The sequence below is a fragment of the Corvus brachyrhynchos genome, unplaced genomic scaffold (assembly GCF_000691975.1).
Source record: "Corvus brachyrhynchos isolate BGI_N302 unplaced genomic scaffold, ASM69197v1 scaffold94, whole genome shotgun sequence".
Classification (NCBI taxonomy): Eukaryota; Metazoa; Chordata; class Aves; order Passeriformes; family Corvidae; genus Corvus; species Corvus brachyrhynchos.
Window position 1 is genome coordinate 6,735,636 of NW_008238330.1, and position 18,150 is coordinate 6,753,785.

General features: G+C 39.3%; 1 protein-coding gene across 2 annotated transcripts in view; it reads left to right on the top strand.

The window, feature by feature from the left end:
* The first annotated feature begins 336 nt into the window (after positions 1–336).
* ELMO1 (engulfment and cell motility 1) overlaps positions 337–18,150 on the top strand; it is a 304,753-nt gene continuing 286,939 nt past the window's right edge. For both annotated transcript variants that reach the window (XM_008633859.2, XM_017734444.1), the window contains exon 1: positions 337–433. The gene's annotated coding sequence lies outside the window, so the exon portion shown is untranslated. The remainder of the gene's footprint in view (positions 434–18,150) is intronic.

Consider the following 18,150-nt stretch of genomic DNA (forward strand, 5'->3'; position numbering starts at 1 on the left):
GAGGAGAAGCCTCAACTTTGAAGCAAGTGCATCCCCGCAGGCAGCCAGCTCCGAGCTCGGCGCTGGTACCCAGCCGCTGCCTCCGAGGGCATGCCTCCCCCTCGACCCGGCATCCGAGAGCTTTCTAGGGGGTTGGAGGGGGTTGCGTGTGCTCCTTTTCCTAAGTTTATTCTCACACAAGTGATCAAACCGCTGATGAAATTCAGATGAAATGATTGTTCTGAAATGTGGGTGGCGATTATGCAAAGCCACAGCGTGCAGCCTTGTAAAGCAAGTGGGTAGTGGGTCTAAAAAGTTACATTTGTAAAGTTTTTTGGCTCAAAGCCTTTGCAAAGTTTATTTTGAATATCTTTTGCTTGCAGAACTAATACAACTGTTCAGCTGTCCCCTGAGAATGGTGTAAAGTAAATACAGGAGTTCCTGAAAAATAACAGTGAGTACATTTCAAATCAGCAACGTTTTGTTGTTAACTTTATAAGAATATCCTTTAACCTGCCAAGGCTCAAAATGTGTAACAAACACAGTGAGAGTGCCAATGATAATAACGGTGGAGGAAATGTACCGTGTGTTAATTGCTTTAGTACAAACATGGTTGTCTATGAGCTGTGTTTCATGATGCTGCAGTTATGGTGTAATTCCAGCAAGGGATGTTTTGAAGTGTATTTGTAAGCAAATGGGTTTTCTTTTGCTTTTGTCCCTCAGCTGCCTGATTGCCCTTGGTTAAAATATTTGTCTTTTGAGAAGAGGGGGAAACTGAGTAAGAACTGTGCTGAGTTCTGTATCTGTGACTGGGGATGTCGTTTCCTCCTCTTTCCCCTTGTCTGGTTCTTCTCCTTTCACCCAAATGCATGCACACATGCATGCCATCTCATCTTCAGTTATATAACCTCGTAGACATTTATGGATCATTCATTGTTCGCATTAGTCCCATTCTTTCTGTGTCATTCCTACTTGATTGAGTGGCTTAGGCAGAATATTACAGAGGAAAGAAAATACATTGAAATTTACATAAAGTTCTTCCAGTTTGAGCTGCAAGTTTGCACTCTATGAAGGTTTTCTTTCCCTGATTGCACCCCCCCCCCCCCTTTTTTTCTTTTTTTTTCTTTTTTTAGCTGTATAAGTAGGTGGTTGGGATCTAATCTGATGACCGGTAACTAGATAAGGAGGAGGAACAGCAGCAGTGACAGCTTGCTGGTAAAAGTCCCTCTTGTGTACTGCTAGCAAAATATCCATTAACACACGTCATAAAGCTGTTAAAAGTACTGCAGCAGCTTTTAAAACTCACCAGTCAGAGAAAATAAAGATTAATATGGTTAAAACAGGAACATGATGTGAAATGGGTATTAGTAAAGGATACTGTCAGTGCAGTCTGTGGATCTGAGCGTGTGAATTGACTCGTCTAGAGGCAAACCTGAATCACAATTTATTCATACTGGAAAGGTTGCATAGGGGTAGTTGACTTTCTTTTCTCTCTCTTTGTAATCTCTTTGAAACTCAGTGTACATTACAATACATCTGCCTTCTCTGTAGCTTGCAGCTTTGCTATGAGTATCATTGTCTGAGGATTTGTTCTAATGAACAATTTGGTGATGGCGGGGAGGGGGGAGAGAACTGGTTTCTATACTTACCATTTTGTTATTTTTCCTCATATTCTCCATATGCCAGGAAAAACTTAGTAGGTGCAGAGTTGAGACAGATTTTGCTGAGGGGAGAGGAAACACTCTTACCTGCTTTCTCTGTAGTCGTGGTCACCAAAAGTATCTGCAGTTCCGCAGTTGCCGTTATATAACCTGATCATGGGTGTTCTTAAAAGCAAGTACTTCTGTTTGGATGCAACATATTGTATACATTGTCCTACAAAGTTATTTTTTAATGCCATTTTACTCTGGTACTGGTCAAAAAATGCTGACTGTGGTGTGTAAAGGTGTAACTGTTGCTGAAACACTGCTGTGTGCATTGAACTTCCTGACAGCAATGCTGTGAGGTAGTGAATTGCAGATCAAGAGTAACGTGGTGCTCCGCCCTTCCTTCCGCTCTTTGTTTTTTCTACCTAGTCGAAGTCTCTTTGATTTTAAGGTTTGGGCTCACAGACATGCATTCTCACAGTGTCCAGCCTACAAAGTGGTGTTGGAATATGATCTCATGTTTTCCATGTTGATACACAGAGAGCAGAGCTCCTATGCTCACACATAAAACTTGTTGCTTTCTTCTTTTGATACTCTAGATGGCTTCAGTATGTGATGGCGTGAGTGGCTAATGTGTATAGATTTAACTAACTAGGAAAAGGTTTCCCCAGCTCTCTGCTAGTGTACCTGCACACAAACATGCAGTGTCCTCCTGTTCCAATAACAAGCATTATTTGTTGTTTGTTTTGACATATTGCCAGCCACAATGTTTCTAATTCTGATTTTCAGATAAGGATTTGCTCCGGACTTAGATGAGGCCATCAAGTACAATTTTCCTCTCGAGCTGAGATTTTGCTGTCACTTGGTAGTCAGTTTCCTTGAAATAAACAATCTCCTTAAAATTTATAAGCTCTCTTTGTCATGCTGTGCTGTGAATGTGCAGCATGTCCTTGTATTAAAAAACTCCCCACATTTGTAGAAGGTGATGGGATTTTGGGAACCTCGAGAGCTAGAAAATATCATATACCCTTGGATCAAGCAAAAGTACTGTTGTCTCTTCTGGTCTATTTCTCTGCACAGTTATACCAGGGTCTGGTAGACTTTCTCCGCTGCTGTGTCCCTGCACTGTCTGGAAAGTACTATTTGAGTGAGAATGAGTTGGTCAGATTTGACTCCCCATTCAGTCATCATTCTATTAAAAAGAAAATTTCAGAAAAAGAAAAAGGCTTTACAGTTTTTCAAAAAAAGAAAAAGACTTTACAGTTATGTTGTCTTTGTTGTTGTTTGAACACTTGAATCTACAAATGGCTTGGTAACAGCTATCAGACCACTGTTCAGCAAGGTATGTGTTGTATCTTTAAAAGATTTCCCTGCTTTGAGTGAGGTCTTTTTTAAAAAACGTTTCTTGTATTCGTGGCAAGAGGAATGTGCCAAGTACACGTTGCTAAACTTGTGTCAATTTAACAGAGCAACTGTTTAAAGAATTTAGAATAATTTTTCTTCCACTCAAGTCAGTCACCTTTTTTTTTTTTTTTAAATTTTCTTTTTTCTCCTCTCTCTTAAAATATAACACTGGAAAAGGAAAGAGAAACTAAAAGCAATTGGCAGAAGTCAGTACGTTGGCAAGCATTTGATAGTACTGATCAAAGAGGTGATAATATATACGTGACACTTAAATAAACTGCATGCATATGGTTTTAGAGAGATTAATGGAATAGTCACAAAATTGCAGAGCTGTCTTTTGCTCAGCATTTTTGCATCAAGCTATTTGCAAGAATTTGGTATTGTGGTGTGATCTTTCATTATTGCTAATGTGAGACACAAAAGAGAGATTGAAGATAATGTCGCAACCTTCCTGCTAGCTTCCTCTGTTTTCTGATCACTGTTAACATTGAGGAAGAATATTAATGAGAAGTCTATGCTCCAGGGGATAGTTAGCATGCTTCCTCTTCTCTCCATTTCAAGTCTGACAGAGGAAAACTTCTGTGTTCTGGGCAGGCACTAAGTGGCTGCTGCCACATGTGTGGTGCCCATCGGTAAGTAAGGTACTGATTTCTCACGCTGCTGAGCAGATTGGTTTGTAAAGCACAGGCCTGCACTCAAGAGCAAGGTGAACAGGGATTCATGTGGTGCATGCTTGCAAACCCTTGAAAGTGCATTGATTTATTTTTCCTAATGGCAGGTTTCCAGTGTATTTGATTTGTCTGCAGTAGGCTTGTTTTCAATGGCTGCTAGGAGAGGAAAGTTAATTGCGAGAAGTTAGTGGACAAGGCATTTTTTGTTCAGCAGTAAATCACACTATGATGAAGGCTTGAAGATACTGCTGGTAGGGATCCCCTATAGAAAAGTGTTTTAGTTTATGTACAAATGAACTCATTTTGGTGCATTTCTAGGGAGTAGCCTATGGAGCTTTTTGAAAGCTGAGTATACTGTCTGGAGATGTTATGCAAATATGACAAGGGACCTATTTTTACCACCTTTGAGGACATAAGTCTCCTTACTACTGTTTCTGCTGTGTTCCATTTACAGTCAAATAGCACTGATAAATTCCACAGAAGCTAGCACCAGCACAAGGGAGGGAGTGGGAACTACGAGTCAATGCTGAGGGGAAAGACTTCCCCTCTCAGATGGAATTAAGTTGATTTTAAGTGTTTGTGAAACATCATCTTCAGTAAAGAGGCTGGGGATGGGGGGTGAGAGGGTGGAAAATAAGAAAACAAATTATTCCCAAACAGGTTTATTACAAAACAATAATTGTGTCCTAGCTATGTGCATTTTCTCTTTTGCTTCTGCTTTCCTTCTGATTTTTATTTCTTAAACTCTCCTTGAAACTTCTTCTTCCACATTTGCCACTTCTACTTTGGCACCTTATTCTTCAGTCTTTTGATGTATTTATCTATCCCAGCTCTCATGATTTCAAGGTCTTTTCCCAGTCCTTGACTTCTTTATCCTGGGAACCCTTAGGTTATTATTCACATAAATAATTCTATTTAAGATTTCCAAGAAAAGCTGTGGCCTGAAGTGTGTATCATCTCCTATGTTCTTAAAATCTCTAGCTCAAAAAGTTTATTGTACAGTCCTAATTTAGAGTTTGCATAGGAAGTGTAAATCTGTCTCTGAAATATTGTGTCATCAGGGATGGTGTAATTTCTTTATCAGCTACATGGATGCACATATAATGACCTGGCTCTTTTTCTGGTTGATCTTGCTTCAACTGAAAGTGAGGATGGGTCACTGCTTCTAAGAGAACTTCAGATTCTGGAGATGTGATGGCATTAAACTCCCATTCTTTAATACAGGAGAGGAAGCTTGTTAAAGACTATCTAATCTGCCTGAGCTTTTTGCAAATTAGAGAGTGTTCATGAACCTGGCCAAAATGCTTTGTGTGGACCTTATTTTCCTTGGTGAAAATGTATGAAGTTGACAACCCATATCAAATACATCCAACATTTTGAAGTTATACAGGATATGCAGGGTTTGACAACAGGCTCAAGTAATGCTGTCAGCATTTCACCCTTCCTCCTTCAGCTGAGATTTTTATGTGTGTTTTCTAGGACTAGATGACTTGTGCTATTCCGAGGTGGTTTACTTCTAGCTCATTGTCAGCTGCATAGTAAAAATGGGAAGATTCAGGTCTCCTGATGTAGTCTGTTGGAAACTTCCACAAAATTCAGTATGTAGTTGTCCTTTCCTGTTACCATGCACACACTGTAAGTACTTTGTGCATTCGTTTGTGGACTTGAAACCCATCTCTATTCCTTCTGATGGTGACATGATCTTTCGTGTAGTAACAGGAGATGCATAAATGTTGCAGAAATAGGAGAATGATTTTTATTTTTTAAATGTAGTTAAAACAATTTTTCCTATGTTTTGGAGTGATGGAAAGAGTTTAGCAAAACCAATGTTTCAACAAACTCCTGCAAAATGAGGTTGTTTTAACACTTTCTTCCATAGATACAGACAGAGTTGTTTTAGCTAGCTATTCATATATTCTCAGTACATGCATGCATTCTGCTGCTTGAATTTGTAGCTGAAGTGAAACTATTGCTTACCTATTTTTCATTCTCTTCAGCCAACATACATTTATCATATGGTCCAGCAGAAGTTTGAGGGATATGTGGGTTTTGGCAAAGATACCTCATGTGAGGAGTTCAGGCTTTCTGTCTGGCTAGACTGGAAATTTGCAGTATTCTTCGTTGAATCTTGTTGATGTGACCGTAGCAGGGGTGACTCTTTAAATTGCTGCTTCGTATTTTAAGATAGGCGGTAATCTGTTGGGGGTGGGGTGATGAGGAATTTATAACTATTCATATAATACCCTCTGGCCAAACAATAAATCTGATTAGCACATTTTTTTCTCTATTAATAAGAAGAGAAAAATGTCTATGACACAGGTTGGTATAAAACAATTTTTTTTACTCTTGGTGCCAATGAATGTGCTTGTTACATATCAGCGCAGTCTTTTCCATTGCTTTGCTTTCTGGTACAATTGCCACATTAGTTTTCATAGCAACAGTTGTGGCTTCAGCTAGAAATTGAAACCTAATAAATGTTGGCTCTGCACATGGACTTTTGGACAAACTTTTTCAGTTACACTGAGCCAAACCAACTGAAAAAAAAAAAAAATTCCTAAATGTAAGTACTTGTCCTTGCATTCTGGAAAAGATATCTAGTATACCCTTTGGTCGCTAGGCTGTTAAAATATTGGAGTATTGGTGTTTTTCTTTTTTTTTTTTTTCTCCCCTCCCAAGATTTCTTTTTTTTTCTCCTCCCTTCAAGCACCAGCGGACTCATCTGTTGAAACTCTACCCCCTGTGGTTCAAGTACATTCCTCCTATCAACCTTTTCACCCCACCTCCCACTGTCCACATTCACACATGCGCTGAAATCTCTTCTGCTCACCAAATCTGCAAAATTCAGGCCTATAGGTGGGGTCTAATTCTGAGCTCTACTTTATGTAGGTCTAAAATCTCTTCTGTAGATATGCATAACTTCTCTTGTTGTCCTTGATCTCCTTTTTCTGGAAAAAAAAAAAGGCAAAAAATTTGAAGAAATAGGAACTCCCATTGAAGACCAAAAGACACAACATTTGGTGTGGTGGTTGGAAAAGGGAGAAAGCCGGGGGAAAAGGAGCCAGTCAACCAAAAAAGTATAAAAAACTGAGTGAAAATGTAATGTCTTTTTCATTTTGGACCACTTAATACAATTTTAACCATATTTATGGCAAATAAAGATTTGACAGCTAGTGCCAGTTCCAGAAAACAAGAGAAAAAGTGTAACAAAAATAGTTCAGACCTTGAACAAAAATATCACGTTGTTTGGGTTTTTTTTTTAATTGTAACTAATGTTAGAAGGAGGTCAGTGTGTGTGGTCTTTTTTGAAAAGATTGATGTGCATATTTTAGAGCTAAAATTGAAACTTTTGTAAAAGTGCAAATGTGGAAAGCAATTTTAAAAGTGGGGAATCATCTCACTGCCCTGTATTGCTCTGAGCCTTTCTGTGTCCTGGCTTTTTTCTCTGACATATTTGGACAAACTGTGGAAACTTGGGCATCTGTTCTGCCCTCTGTATGAAATGGTGATTTCAGTCTGTATTTCTTGGATTAGCCTTAATATGTACCCATGTATAGCATCTTTCATAAACTTTTTTTAATATCCAGTGGTCTGGGCTTTTTTCTTGACCTGCTAAAAATAGCCCATTTTTTCCTTCAGCTGCCCTAGGGATTTAGCTTGTTGGAAGTGTCTCTGTGTGTGTGTTTGGGTAACAAGAGTTGGTCATGTCATGTTGTGTTGGGATGGTTTTCTGGAAGGTAGAGGTTTCAGAGACTTCATCCCCTGCAGCTGTAAATGACTCAGAAGACACATTATGATGAAGGAGAAATGTCTGCTGAGGGAGAAAGGGAAAGAAATAATCTGCATAATTTTAAATCCACGTTGCAATTAGAGTTCTATTTTGAAGCAAATACATAAATAAAAGGGTCTTGGGCAGTTTACACAGGGATTTTAAATTGGTCTCCTGGCTCATAGGCCAGAGGGATCAAAACATCCACAATTCAGTGGTGCGTGGATTGAAATTAAACCAGTAGGTTTTAAGATTTTTTTTTCTATATGCTCCAAATTGCTTAAATTTTGTAAAATTATTAATTTCACTCTAGAGATGGAGAGGCTTTTAGCTTTGAATTAATTCTCTATAATTAATATATGAAGGTTGAAAAAAACAGCTGTACTGACCTATAGGCTATGTTTTCTAATTAAAGGGATGATGGCATAAGGGAAAAAGCAGTTGGACTTCCCTCCCCTAAATCAGTACATAGAGAACCACCAAAATAGACTAGAAAATCAAACTTAAGTCAACCCATAGGTCCTTTGTTTCCAGCGAATTGTTCTTGCTGTGTTCACTGGTCTTCATAAGCTTGACTAAGGGGATAAGCCTTGCTTTCCCATCTTGAGGCTTTCTCTCTTATCTATTGAAATTCAGAGTTGAGGGCCCCCTTTAGAGAATATCCTGTCAGTAGCTGTCTCTTCTGTAACAAAGAAGCCCCAGCTGTGGATGTGGATTGAACAGAGAGGTAGCCTCTCAGGCTAGCAATTTGGAGTCATTTAGGAGAACCAGTAGTTTTAATTTAGTTTGGAAATGGTAAGCCTGAGTCAGTGCCGTTTTCATACTGCTGATGTCTTGCTTTTGAATTCAGACAGTACCTGGGCAGGTCCAGTGGTTTCTGCTACAGGTTGTTTATGAGATATGTAATTTCATTGTTATGACATTGTGCTACTATGTAGTTTTAATGTGATGGAAGAGATGTTGTAAATCACTGGTTTGACATCGGAAGAATGTAGTTTTGGTCTTTGCATCAGGTAAACTGGTGCCCTGAGTGAGTGCATCCTCAGGATTGCTGCCCTCCAATGTTTCAGCGCTATCACTGTTCCAACAGGAAGGAAGGAGAGGAGAATTCAGGTGTGCCACAGTGCAGATTCTGGTAACAAGTGCATAACACCAGTGGACAGGGCTCATAAAATGTTTTCTACATCTTCTAGCTTCTTCATCACAGTCTGTTTCCAGCAGCCTCCTCTGTGTTGGGATAGACAAGTGTTAGTTACGGATGTATAATTACAGCTAAGCATGTAATTAACTGCATTATCAGTAGTAGCCAAGCAGAAAGAGAGTTGTGAGTTTTCATTATGGTGGTCCATGTGTGTTGTCATTTCATATGCCTCACTGCATGAGACAAGAAGCATGACTTAGAGAAGCCTTGGGAGAAAAATATCTTTGTTAAAAATTAATCTGGATCACAGAATGGTTTGGGTTGGAGGAGACCTATAAAGATCATCTAGTCTCACCCTCAGGACCTATTGTTTTGTCAAAAGTAGTGCCACTGGAAAAAAGAGTTATTTAGTTGTAATACTGTTAGCTTGTGAGGGCTGCAGCAAGATCTCTTAATTTACGGTATTTGCTGAAAGAGAAAGGTAAGTCTGGTGCTGTCAATGTGGTCACTTGATCTTTACCCACTCTATGGAGAAGTTACAAGTGGGAGCAAGGCAAGGTTGTGTTCTGTATTGATAAAGGTAACCTGAAGTGGTTAGAAAACTTAGAGGTTGTTTTGAGCATCTTCTCAAAGTTAATTTAAAAATACAAGGGCAGATAGTAGGGTGAATGTAGACACAAAGAGATATATTTGCAAGCTATTTTCTGAATAAAAGCTGGGAATTGCCTCCCCTAAAGACCACACGGACAGTATGCTCCAGATTGTAATATGAGCTTCTTGCTGTAGTTGTAGTGTTTTGGTGAGATGATTTAGCCAAACAGGGCAGAAAAGATCTGCAATCAATTTTTTTCAGATACAGACAGAACTGAACTGCTCTGTCTGTTGAATAATATAGTGGAATTCCCACCAGATACTGGGAAAAGTTCAGGGCAGCTCCATTTAGGTTTAGCTGTCCAGTATTTGTATTGAATAAACCTACATAGCTGTAGATAGATAGAAATTCTCGAACTCTTGGTATACTAAAGGCAAAAAGTGTTTCACAAGTATTAAATTCAGTTTGAGATATCTGCTACTGTTTTCATTTTTTAATCTAATGGTGGCATAAAGCCTATTGAACATGAAGTCAAAGAAAAAGGCACATTTTAGAAGGCACTTTGTCAATGGAAATGAACATAGGTGGTTTTAAATTATTACTGGACAGCTGAATGAGCTCTTAAAGGAGTGTGCATGAAGACTCTGGAAATATCTAGATTTCATGAGTGAAGGACCGTCTCTGCCTTTCCCCTCTGAATTAGAGTGGATTGTCCTGAATAATTCTGTGGGCAGTGGTTCTGTCTCATGAGCAGTACCTGCTGCATATTACTAAAGGTTGTCCATAGATGAAAGACCATAAAGTAGCAATATGATGTAGTTGAAAAATACTAACCCTTGACATTCTTCATGATTTAATGTTTTGTATTCATACTGATTTTATATTGGGATATCTACACTTGGAACTGAAAAAAAACTCTGAAGGTTTGGGGCTTTTGTGTGTTTGGTTTGGGGTTTGTTTGTTTTGTTTATTTCAAAAGAAAACCTTAATCTGTGACTTTTTGCTATCTTAATGGAGAAAGCTGTCCAGGGGTTATCTTGTTCTCATACAGTGAAAGCTGGTAATAACTTGCCATAATACTTCCAATAAAAATGTTAACCAAATAATTCTGAACAGCTGGCATAACTCAGTTTCTCAGGTTCTCTTGCTAAAATAAAATCATTTGGTACAGAGGTGCTAAGCTTCTAGAGTATGGCCTTTAGAAGAAGAAAGAAAGAGAATTATCTCAGTTACAAAGTGCTGTAAATGTTGCTTCTTCAGTTGAGAGCTGTGTGTAACATCTTTGTGCAGAGAATTAGTCCACGTAGTCACAGTTCAGCATTTAAAGCCTTGAATGAAAAAAATTAAGTCAAAGAAAGGAAAGCACCTTCCTCGAATTGTGTAAGAAACTGATGCAGACTTAAAATATGCAGAGTTCCTTTTTCCTTTCTGAGGTCTAAAACTGGTCTTCAGCTACTTTTGGTCTCATTGAGGAACTCAGGAAATCAGTGAAAGCTGAGTGTGATACATGTGATAATTGCAAAGGCTTTTGCTATTTGCAGAACAATCTGGATACCTCATGGGAAGAAGTTATCTGCTTCTTTCCCACTGGTGTGCTACTAAAGCAGAGTATTTAGGAAGAGAAGGAGCTTCTCTCATTTTGTGTTGGTAGAGCAACTATGTCTTAGGAGCAGCAGTTTCCCTGTTGTTACCCTTATAGACAGAGACTGGGTTGCTTAGACATTGGCATAAAATAAACTGTCTTTCTGTGATAGTTATTTTAAAGTATTTCTGACAAAAAACAGTGTCTTTCTGCAGTTGTCAATGGCTTGCCTTGCACAATTGTTAGAAGAAGAGCAAGACTGTAGGAAGAACCAACAGAAATTTGTAGCGTTTGGCCTCACCACTTGCTTCTGCAGAAATGACTACAGATACTAGAATGTTATTTACATCTGTGGGTATATGGATCCCCAATGTAATATGTTTTACTTCTATTCTGCAGAGCATTTTTATGTCGGTAGGAGGAGCAGGTATTCATTGCTGGTGAAAAGCATTGTACGTTACCTGCCCCTTTGGAAGGGAAATTTTATGTGTTTATATTTAAAAGCTGCCAGTGCCAGAGGCATTTTTTTATTATTCTCATTTTAAAAACCATGTCTTGGACTTCCTTATCTCCTCTTACCAAAACAAAAAAAAAAAAAAAAAAAAAAAAAAAAAAAAAAAAAAAAAAAAAAAAAAAGAGATTGTTCAGTTTCAGGCTCTTTGTTGGAACTGTATTGCCAGGAGCCTTCCTGGCCTCTGGCACTATCAACAGAAAATGCAGCTCTTGAAAGAATGGAGTATAGTTTCCAAAGGGCTGCTGGAGGGGGGAGAGGATACCAAGACTGGCAGTGAAGGGCAGAACTTGGCATTGCAAAGAAATGGCAGAAAAAACATTCAGGTTCCTTGAAGATTTTGACGATGGTAGAATAAGGTTGAATGAAGGCAGAGAAAAGAGAAATAAAACAAGTGGAAGGGGAAAACATTAGCAGGCCCCAAAAGGGGAGGGGAAGGTATTGTCAGGTTTATTTAGGTCCTGTCTTTCTTTCAAGATAAGCCTGAAAGAGGGAATTGGTGCGCTCTAGTGCTTTAGTTTAGCAATTTAAGTGTACGTGATATATAATTTTGGGGGTTTCTCCCACACAAAGTCACACAGGCTTAGTCTGTCAGGTGTCTGGAAACTGAGGTTGAATATGCTGAGCCGTTTTATAACTTACAACTGACTGAAGAGTAGAAGAGCAGAACACAATGGCACATTCATTAGGTAAATATTCCTCAGTCACACCTCACAGCTCTAACACATGCTCATTTTTATATAATATATTGCCCAACAGGATGCAAGATCACTAGCTGGTGGCAGGCAGGAGTGTAACAGGTTTGCAAACAACATTTGCACCCTCTGCGGAGAATGGGGAAGCCCAAGTGGCACCTTGGATTTTCCTGCAGGTCAGGAGGCACACAAACTGGCTGCTGCTTCAGAATGGTCACTGGGCTTTCTTATTTCTTTTCTTTTTATTTCTTCCCTCTCCATCCTTTCTGTCTGCTGTTGCAGAGGCTGTTTGAGTCCTCAGCAGACAGCGTTACGGGTTGTCTACCATAAGGCTGCAGTGGGAGTAAGGAAGCTCTTGAGATTTTAAGGCCAATCCTAGATTATTCTGGGTCTTTTAAGGTGGGTGGGTGGGCGTGAAGACAGGAAAGATTCTTATTAAATTACAATTAAATATGAACTTAACTTTTGCTCCTTTTAATTCAGCACAAACCAAGACAGATATGGGTCATATTCTTTTTTGCAGTACAGGTATGAATAAGGATGGAGAAAACAAATGCACAGGTCAGATCAGCTGTGTGGGAAGCACCCATCTTGTGCAGCTGCAGCTACGCTCCTGGCCATAGCTACTTTCTGAACAGCTTGGAAAGTCTTCCTATGAAGATTTTTGCTATTTAGGCAACAAGAGATTGTAGTCTGCATTCAGGAAGCATTATTTAGTCAAAATATTTGGCTTTTATATCTATGCAAACACACGCATGTGTGCAAGCCTGCAGTATAGCAGCACAGTAAGGTCTATGCTTATTATTTTAGCGGTAGTGAATGTTAAGAAATTAGCCACTAAACTAGATGAAAACTGAGTTCCTGCAAATTTAATTGGAACTGTGGTTGGATAAAGGACACAGGCATATGGCTGTGTTCTTTATCAAAAGAATCTGAAGTCTGCTGGCTTAATGGTTTTCATCTCATTTCAGTGGCCTTTGACCCTGAGAATTTTGTATAGCTAATAAATTCAGCCACTAGTGAATTATTCGCTATTCATTTCAGAAATTCACTATGCTACAAAAGTTGTGATGTCTGTCTTGTAGTGAGGATGAGCATTATGCTGCAGCATTTGGGTGTCCCGGGTGTGTAGTGAGGCACAGAGTCAAAGCCAGGCTGCTCTTTGCTGCTGTAAACACATCTCTGGCTTGCTGTTGGAGTATGATTGCTTGGATTATACTGTTGCTCTCAGAAAATGCTGGGGTTTGTTTCCTAAGTGTCTCTTGGAGGGTCGCCTTTTAAGCATTGAACATCATTTGTAGTTAAGGAATCATAGCATATTTTCTTAAAAGCTGAAAGGAAATTAAATTAAACAGTCCTCCATGCTTTTCTGACTTCTGCTTTAGGAAAGGATGCCAGATATCAGTGTAATAGGTAACACATTTGAAAATTTTTTCTAAATGTTGTTGCAAGGCCTGTGGAAATGACTGGATCTCTGGAGTGTTAAAAGAGAATAAAGTTTTATTGCTAGCTGTAAAGCTACTGGTGGAGGGAGTAGTTACACTAAAGCAAGATGAAGTTTAAATTTAAACAAAGCTGTCTGTTCTGCTCCATATAGGTAGATCCATGTAGGTATACTTCTTCTGAAGTAAGCACCTTTTTAGAGGGTCTTGGAGAGGAAATGTGCTGTGTTGATTAGTTTATGGGCTTGTGGATAAACTTAGATTCTTTCCTTACCCTTAATCCTGAAGAGGAGCCACACTGTCTTCAGCATGTATCATTTTACTTTAATTGCAAATTTTATCATGGAGGCAGGCAAAATGAGGGGACAGAAATAAGTGTTTGCAGATATAACTTGTTGTCCTGACTGTTTGGCACTTCTAAATATCAGCAGCATGTGGATTTACTAGCAGGCCTTCACGTAATATAGAGCTCCAGCAGTGTGGCTGCTGGTGAAGCCAGCACTTACTAATAACTGACTAATTGTTTCTGTCACACCTGCACAAGGCTTTCTATCTCTCCAAAACACATTAGCATTCCTGAGAAGTTACTGAACCATGATGAATCACAAACACATTTTAAGTAATTCTTTTGTGATTCTCCTTGGGCCAAGTACACCTTTTCTAAAAAATACCTTATTTTTCTATCTGGTGAAACCTTGTGTTTTATTTAGCCAGAGAGCTGAAAATCAGAGGAATGAAACCCTCTCTGTGTATTCAAGCTAACCTTTTAATGGGGACTTTGTATTCTTGCTTCTGACTTTTTACCTCTGAGCTTCATCATGTGATTAGATTAAAAACCTCTGGTCTGTGCTGGTTTTATTAATGCAGTAATACGGCTAGATCACATGATGTGACACATTAGTTGTGAAGCTTTGGATGCCAGTTCTGCCACCTCCCTGGGTGTTCACCCAGCTAACAGCCGGTTTCCACGGAGGGCCGTGTCCATCTCAGTATTGCTCACTGAGTCAGATGATGGTTACTTGAACTGCATGGGAACTCCACAAGCCTTTTCCATATGAGAGTGCCTGTGCTATTCCAGGATCTTGCTGTGATCTCACTAGTACATGCCTGCCAAGTGCTTAGCTTGATTTACTGTTCTCATTTTTTATGTAGACTTAGACAATCATGAAAGGAATGATTAAATCAGAGTGGGAATGACTACGCAAATAACTGATGGAAGTGTAAGAGTGAACAGCAACAGCTATAGAGTTTTTTAACTTCAGTTATTTATTTGAAAAGTTCAGTGATGATACGGTTGATCAAAAATGCTGTGTTTTGCTGGGGCTGAAAGGAGATCTTGTGCAATGAAATGTAAGTATTAGCTGAAATCACATATAAAAGAGAACCTCGGGTGTAACTGGTGTTTCCAGCATACTAAACCAATACTTTAGGATGGATTTCTGCTGCAAGGTGTTGTATTAGGTATGGAGAGCAAGCAGAACTACTGCTTGAAAGAGTTGAGTCATTCCTGCCACCCTCTGAAACAGCAACAGATTCTGTTGCTTCTATGTATGGGATCTGTCTCTCTTCTTTTCTACTCTACTTATAAATTGTCAACTGGCTCAAACCAAGTCAGTAGCACAATAGAGGTCCCGAAGATACAAAGTTCAGACAGGTTTTTGAAAGTAAGACACTGGACAGAGCAGAAACTCTAAGGGAAAGGTTCTGGTGTGAACAGCTAGAGGCCTGCACTAGCAATTCAGATGGGTTTGCCTTGACACTGCTGCTCACATGGAAGCTCTTTGCTCTCTTTGGTTAGACAAATGTATGAGAAAACGAGTCTTTCACTTTTTTAAGGAAAAATGGAATTAAAGTTCTGAAAGCCAAAATTGGTACTAAAATCAGATTGTCAGCTCTTAACTTACCTGACTTCTACCCTGAGACTTGGAGGGTGTGACTTTACTGTACACAATGTCTCAGTGTCAGAGTAGTTGTAGAATGCTCTGGATAAAAAAAGATTCAGGCTGCTCTAGCAGTTTCATCAAAGTGTTTAAATAAAAGTACTTGTAAGCACTCACTTTAAACATTAAAAACTTCAAAATGCCAATGACTATATTTTAGACACTTTTAAGCAGTCCTGTTCTGCTCATGGAAGAGTACTGCTAATGAAAGAGACCTAACAAAACCAAAAAAAAAAAAGTACTCTATGTCCATATGGGAGAGTGCTGTGCAGATGGTAGACAAATACAGATGAACAGTTATAAAATCCTGCTGTAATGAAGAGCTCAACTAAAAAGAAATTTTCACTGCCCAGTAAGGATGGATTACAAATTAATTGTATGTGTTTGATAGGCAGTTGTTTGGAGATTTAAAACATTCTAAAGCATGAACCCATGTTGCTAAGTTTTACTGTAACTGTAAAGTCCACAGGTTGTTTTTTGTCTTTTTATAATCACTTTAAATTCTGGAGGGATGCAGAAGTGAAGAACATGATGGTTAATGAAAATAAGACATTAATTGTTTCCAAATGCTGGCTTGCTCGTTAAGTAGAATTTATCTCCAGTTGGAGGAGCCATGTAAACTCAGATGGTCAGTAGCTGTCAGGGCACCAGGCGAGGTCTTAGAGCTGGTCTGATAGTAGCTTTTACTATAACTTTCCTTGGGCTTCAGGTGGTGGCTTTGTTCTTCCTTTTGACCTGCAGCTAGCCAAGGGCCTGACCAGGCTGACTTTTCTGGCTGGTGCTGGGAGAAAGAAATTGGGAGTCTTGGTTTTCCTCCTGGCCAGTAGTGCCATGACTTACTTCTGGTACCTACTCATAGATGAAATGAGTAGGTGTTGTAAGTCAGTATCTTTCAAATTTTTTAAATAATTACTTCCCCTCTCCATGTTTAGCATAAATTTCCTCTTCAGTTTGAGCACAGCATGCTCCCTTGAGTTTATGTGTTTCCCCATTCTAACACTTTAGATTAATTAAGGACCTTTTTTTTGGTGATACTGTTCTACTCTAAGCCCTTGTAGTACCAAGACTCGTGGACTGTCGTAATGTACATTCACCAATTGAATTATAGCTGTCACTGCTGGCTGTGTCTTAGTCCACTCCAGTCCCAGTTGCCTTTCTTGCTCTAGTCTCTGAGGTTTTGGTCTTTTCTGCCCTAAGTGTTTAAATTCTCACATGTCTATCTCATTTACAGATCTTAAAATTAGATTTATTTTCAAAGTCCTTTCCTAGAAGGAATGTGTGGGAATGTGTGTATTAACCATAAAAAATGTCAGTCCTTTGGGAACCACATCATTTTACAGTTTGTGTTCCTACCTACTGATGTTTTTAACTAGGCCATGCTTTCCTTTCTTTCCTTCCCCCCACTTCAGGGAACACTATTTGAGGTGAACTTTCTTCCTTTAGGATTTTGAATCCCAGTTAGAGCAGGATTGTTTGTCTTTTACAGACATTAATTCTAGGTTACCGCAGTCCTGAATATTATGTGCCTCTTCTGGGTTTGTGGGTTAATGTTAATTTAATGCAATTATTTTCAGCCGCTGTCTATTCCCTTTAAATCCTGTACTCTGCTGTGCTAAGCTAATGAAACACAGCTATTGTGGTGTACTCTGCTGCTCTGCTTGCTAAAGTCTGTTGTAATGTGGAACGCACTAACTGAAAGAGATTCTCCTGTCTGAAGCACATGGAAGTTGGTAAAGGGCTGCAAGATTTTTTTCGTCCTTCTAAATACATTTTTTTGCTTAGTCTTTTGCCTCTTCCTTACATTTGGAATCTCCTTATTTCCTATGTGTCTTGGTTTTAAGAAAAAAAACCCCAGGGTCTTAAAGTCAGTTGGTGATGGTATGGAAGGAAGGAGATTAAAAGCCTCTGGTCTGCTGGTTCACCTTTCACTCTAGTGCAGATGCATCCTGAGCATCTCTTACATGTTTTAAGAACCATATGTTCAGGATGGTGGAAGTTATGCTGGTTCTTATACACAGAGCATCTGGAAGATGTGTTTCAGGATATTTGTCGTGGTCAAGCTCTTGGTAGCTTATTGTAACAAGAATCACTATGCTCCCTGGGCTGGACTGCTTTCCAGATAAGCTAAAAATGCCCACCTACTTGAAGAGGGTGCAGGATTCAACTTGAAGTCAGCAAGATGACTTCACTGCTGTATCATGTAGGAGGAGAGGATTCACTGCAAGGGAGGCAACATATGTTTAAACTTAAATATCGTATAATTAGCCAAACTGGCAAAGGAAACTGTGAACAACATAAGGAATATGTATTAAGTCCATTTTATGATGTTTAAAGATTTCCCCAGTGTGAGAACCCCCACCCTAATATTAATATTTTTAAAATGTTCTTACTAAGGTATACATTTGACTTTGTCAGCAGTAGTTATGTCAGCAAGAGTTGAAGCTTGGTTTGCTCAGTTTCTTCCCCAGGTGTGTTGATAACACCTGTTGTGGTGGGGAATAAGCTCAGTCTGGGAACCCATCCAGGTTAAAAATAAATTTTTTCATTTTATTCAGCTTATTTTTTTTCTGCTTGCTGGAGGCTTGGATCAGTTCCTCATGTCACACCACAAATGGTTTGCCTAATGTGACTGAAGGGCCCTGCTAGAGGGAGGGGATAAAGCAGGAGAGAAGGGGGAAGAAAGGACATGAATGGAAAACTGGCCCCTGGGAGAAATGCCTCTGTAAATAGACTCATAGGGGAGATTGTAGGCGTCAGTAAAGCTGTACCAAACTCGTGAAT